We start from the raw sequence: 5,719 nt of genomic DNA, 5'->3' as shown, positions 1-5,719 counted from the left end.
TTGCTTCTTTGTCTCCCCATGTTGGCTGCCTTTCTGTGTCTGTTTCTATGTATTAAGCAAAGCTCCTAAGTCTCTCGGTGGCTTTGTGTAGTAGGTATCCAGTGGCACAGTCCTGAGAGAGGTTCAGCTACAGGCCAAGTTTAGCCCCAGCCTGTGCCCCTCTGGGGCCACCTGCTAACATTTAATAAGCAATCTACAGATGCTGTGCTTATAGTTGTTTCAAGAAACCACACCAGAAACTGAAGCCAGCTGCCACCAGTGTGAGTCTTGGAGTTGGCTCAGCAAGGAGCACCTGACTTGCTGAGGCTACACCTGGATGTGGCTTGGATTGGGCTGCGAGTTGGGGGAGGCAGAGTTTCAGGGAATCTTCTGGGCAGAGTGACCTCTGTTATCCAGTTTGGTGATGTCACAGCTATGGTGGCACTGTGTCCACACTGGGAGTGGGGAGGGCTCAACAGGGAATAATGGATACTGCTAGCACTTCTGCCCAGAGAGAGCCTCACTTTCGGTCCTCACTCCAACAACTCAGTGTCTCCCTGTAAGTCCCCGAGCAGCCAACCTGGCACTGTGCTCAGAGCAAGCAGGTCCATCACCGGGAAAGTCCACTCTCGAACATAACCCCATAAAGAGGCGTCTGTAGCTGCTGCAGCCGCTGTCCCACTCAGCCTCTCAGGACCAGGCAGTCTTATGTCCTCGCCCTCTCCAACCTTCTACTGTTGAAGGATGATTTCTTATTTTTCTCTCTAGTTGTAGTGCTTCTGTTCATCTAGATCCCAGGAGACTCTGCTTGCTGTTTGCTCCATGTTTCTGTTAAACTTTGATGCGGTCACAAGAGGGATGAACAAAGCCTCTATCATCCAAGCAATTTTCTCCTCCCCTTCCTAATCTCTTCTTATATGAACACCAGTCATATAGGATTAGGATCCACCCAATGACCTCATTTTATCTTAATCACCACTTTAAATATTGTATCTCAAGTACAGTCACATTCTGAGGTACTGGGGGGCAGGGGGTTAGGACTCCAGTATATGAATTAGGGAACACAGTTCAGCCATAATAAGCCTGTCGGATTAGCAATTAGGAAGAAGTTGATGAGCTCAGCAAGAGCATTGGAAGGCAGGGGGAGGCCAAGACTCAGAGACTGGAAATAGTGAGGGGAAGGACATGGGGTCGTCTGGGGCTGACAGTGGCCAGGAACTGGATGCAGAACCCAGGCTCAGGAGGTGAAGGATGAAAGGAAACATTAACAGAGGGAGAGAAAGAAAGCTCAAAGTCATGAGGTCACTGTGTATGGACTGAGTGGGATCACTCTGTCTGCTGGACATAAGTCCACCTAGGGGCCAAGCTGGCCCATAATGAGCACACTGGGGTAAATCTTCTTGAAACAAGGGCATGGAGCCTACTCAGAAACTTTCAAATCTTGATTCATTTTGACTCCTGCCCCCTCAAGAATATTGATTTACCCAGATAACCAAAAGAAAAGCTGATCACTTAGGAGGGCACCAGAGACTTTGTCACTGTGACTTAATAGAACAGAAATTTCGATTTTGTAGTTGTAAAGATAATTCTCTGCTTAGTCTCGGTCTCTTTTCATTTACGTGAGATTCCTAGAATAATCAAATTCATAGAGACAAAAAGTAGAATGGTGGTTGCCAGGGACTGATGGGAAGGAGGAGACAGTGAGTTAGCATTTAATGGAGACAGAGTTTCATTTTGGAAAAGGAAAAGAGTTCTGGAGATAGATGATTGTGATGGTTGCACAACAGTGTGAATGTTCAGCGAATGTACCACTGAACTGTACACTTAAAAACAGTTAAGAGGATATATTTTATGTTATGTGTATTTTACCACAATTTATATAAATCGGTAAATAGAATTTTTAAAAAGTTTCCATAGAGTTTGTTTTCCTCCTTGACATGCATATTTGAATATTGAAGACAAAATATTTCTAATGCACTTGATTAGCAAAAGGTTTTCTAAAAAGTATCAGGCAGAATCCTCACAACCAATCAGCCCAATGGTCAATCTCGCTCATCTGCATGCAAACAACAACCAAGCCTCAACTATAATAGGAGGGCATACACAACCCACGAAATAGACACACCTTGAGCACCTCACTCAGGTGACCAGAGAAGATTGTGCCACTGGACCCCATAGGATGCCTACTACATAAGGTCACTCTACTAAGACTGGGAGACTTAAGCGTCCTGCCTAATACATAGAAACAAACACAAGTAGGCAGCCAAGGGGGGCGGGGCGGGGGGAGGCGGCGGGGACAGAGAAACAAAGCTTCAAAAAAACAACTAAACAAAATGGAGACAAACAATCTACCAGATGCAGAGTTTAAAACACTGGTTAAAAGGATGCTCAATGAACATAGGGGAAGAGTAGATGAATTCAATGAAAACTTTAACAAAGAGATGGGAAACATAGAAATGGAGATGAAAAATATAAAAGGAAAACAGTTAAAATGAAGAATACAATATCCAAGATAAAGAGAACATTAGAGAGAATTAACAGAGTAAATGAAGCAGAGGATCGAATCAGCGATTTAGAAGAGGGGGTAGCAGAGGACACCCAATCAGAACAGCAAAAAGAAAAAATAATCCAAAAAATGAAGATAGTTTAAGGGGCTGCTGGGACAACACCAAGCATACTAACATTCACATCGTAGGGGTACCAGAAAGAGAAAAGAGAGAGCAAGGAATTGAGAACATATTTGAAAAATGATGATGAAAAACTTCTCTAACCTGGTGAAGAAAATAGACATATAAACCCAGGAAGCTCAGAGTGTCCCCAAAAAGATGAACCCAAAGAGGCTCACACAAAGACACATGATAATTAAAATGCCAAAGCTTAAAGACAAAGAGAGAATCTTAAAAGCAGCAAGAGAAAAGCGATCAGTTACCTACAAGGGAGCTCCCTAAGATTGTCAGCTGATTTCTCAAAAGAAACTTTGCAGGCCAGCAGGGTTTGGCACAAAATATTCAAAGTGATGAAAAGCAAGGACCTACAACCAAGGACCTACAACCCAGCAAAGCTATCATTTAGAGTCGAAGGACAGAGGAAGAACTTCCCAGACAAGAAAAACACTAAAGGAGTTCATTACCACATGCCAGTATTACAGGAAATGTTGGAGAGACTTCTTTAAGAAGAAGAAAAAAATGTTTCAAAAATATGAATAAAGAACGGCAATAACTACATATCTATCAACAAGTATTTCCAATGAAAAATAATTAAATGCTCCAATCAAAAAATAAGGTGGCTGAAAAGATAAGAAAATAAGACCCTTACATAGGCTGCCTACAAAAGACTCACTTCAGGTTAAAAGACATACACGGATGGAAAGTAAAAGGATGGAAAAAGATATTTCATGATGAGCCTAGAGGTTATTGTGCTGAGTGCAGTGTCAGATAGAGAAAGACAAATACTATATGATTTCATGTATAGGTGGAATCTAAAGAACAAAATAAACAAAACTGAAACAAACTCAGACACAGAGAACGTTTTGAGGGTTGCCAGATGGAAGAAGGGTTTGGGGGGTAGTTGGTGAAAAAGGAGGAAGGGATTAAGAATTACAAATTGGTAGTTACAAAGGAGAAATAAAGTATAGCATAAAGAATACAGTCAAAAATATTATAATAACTATGTATGGTGTCAGAGGGGTCCTAGATTTATTGGGGCGATCACTTCATGAGTTATATAAATCTCTAATCACTATGCTGCACACCTGAAACTAATATAATATTGTATGCCAACTATAACTGAAAAATAAATAATATTATTTAAAAAAAAAAGATTAGACGGAGAGAACTAGCACAGAATTAAGTCTACAAGTACAAGTAGTCTGGCTTTTCCAGAGCATAAAAAGAAAGTTAAGGAGCTTGTATGTCAGTGAAGCGTTCTTTTTGACAAATAATTCAAGTCAAACAACTGCCATTTATTGGGCACCTATTATGTGCCAGGCATGGAAGGAGGGATATTTGTATGTATTATTTGCATTTTTTAAGCTAAACTTTTTCACAAATAGTATCTTGTGTCTAAGGCAGATAACTGCGTGTCAGGGATGCTACAATTTGGGGCACTCTACTGCTCTCTTTTACGGAGTCAGGCCTTGCCCTGTAGAAGCTGAGAATGGCTCTCCTTGTTGTCCCTTTGTGTCTGAGGCCTCATTTCAATTTGGGAAGCAAATCCTGTTCCCTCCCATGTCCTCACCACCGAGGTTCAAGTGCTTTGCAAGTCCGAAGACAAAAAAACAAACCTACTGTCGGCTGGCCACTGAAGTTCCAAAAAACTCTGAATGAAAACAGCAGTTGCGAATGGAATGGTTTTGCAAATTGCAGCTGATTATTCACTGGCTATCTTGGGTTTTGGCAAGAATACTCAAAAATCTGCTGCTCAAGGATCCAAAGGGAGCAGCAGAAAGCGAAGGGGAAGCTTTGGCCAAGCGGCTGGGCCCCAGCCTGCCTGGAGCCCCTGCTCTCAGTGCACCCGTCCACAGTCTCAGTCCCTATTTGGCTGAGACTGAGGAAGCTCAGGCCCCAAAGCCAGCATGAAGCAATGGATGAGGGCAGCCCCAGTTTCACTGAACTTGACTGTGTGCTATCCTGGGACAGGGATAATCTGGTGTCTAATATGCAGAGCCAGTTATGGCATTTGGCTCTGGAGTCCTGGGGAGCTGAGGCTACTTTTCAGGCACACCAGAAATGTCTGTGTTATTCCTCAAATGGGTCAGCAGACTGCTGTGGGTGCCAGGTCTTTGATGGAATGGATTTTGGATGCAAATCAAATATTTAAATGGATGTATTCCCTTTCTGGCAGGACCATTCCAGTGGTCCTGCAAACTTGTTTTTACATAAAATTCTGGCTCCTTTAAATATGTAGTTTTTTTCTTCTTGACTATGACAGAGGCAGGACAGCTGCACTGGAAAGCCAGGAGGCTACTGGTTAGCGCTCAAGAAGAGGAGCAAGTCTCTTCAGCTACCCCTCTTGGCTGAAAGCACACTTGTATTCATTTGCCTGCTGCCTCCATGTGGTTATATATTGTTTCATCACACAGGCCTTGAGTTTATGCTAGCGGCTGTCTTCTATCTTTTAGGAAAGAAGTAAAACAAATTCGTTTACTTCTGTCTCTTTCAGTTTCTTGAGCTAAGTAAAAAAGCAAGTAGGTTTTTACAACATCCCAAAGTGCTATAAAATATTCGTCTTGGTAAAGATAGACATTCTACCTTAGATAATTCTAGATATTTCAAATGATACCCCTTCCTCCCTCCACTTTATATACATAAACTCGAAAAATATGAAGTTGCTTTCTCCCCAACTTGTTCTGGGATCAGGACCTGGACCATGAGTCTCCATCCTGGTGAGACATTTTCCTCCGGGGATGGGATCCACGAGGGGGCCAAGTGCTCCACTCTTTCCCCCACCCAGGATGCTCCTCCATTCTCTTGCTGAAGGCTGGAGCTCCCCTTACAAGCTGAGCTCAGTCTCCAGCTTCTTGAGGGGCCCTAATCCAGAAGCTCTGACCCCCTACATGTTCCTTTCTCCTATTTTCCCACCCATTGTTCAGTTCAGCAGGAGTTGAGTTTTCCTACAGCCACTCATCCTCATCTTCATTTATTGCCAGGAATACATAAAGCCAGTGTTCCCTTTACTTACATTCTGCCACAGGAGCATCAGATACATGGTATGCATGTTAACTATAAGCCTATGTCCACAG

Source organism: Pteropus vampyrus, unplaced genomic scaffold (assembly GCF_000151845.1).
Source record: "Pteropus vampyrus isolate Shadow unplaced genomic scaffold, Pvam_2.0 Scaffold129, whole genome shotgun sequence".
In the NCBI taxonomy this organism is placed as follows: Eukaryota; Metazoa; Chordata; class Mammalia; order Chiroptera; family Pteropodidae; genus Pteropus; species Pteropus vampyrus.
Note: the sequence above shows the minus strand (reverse complement) of the source record.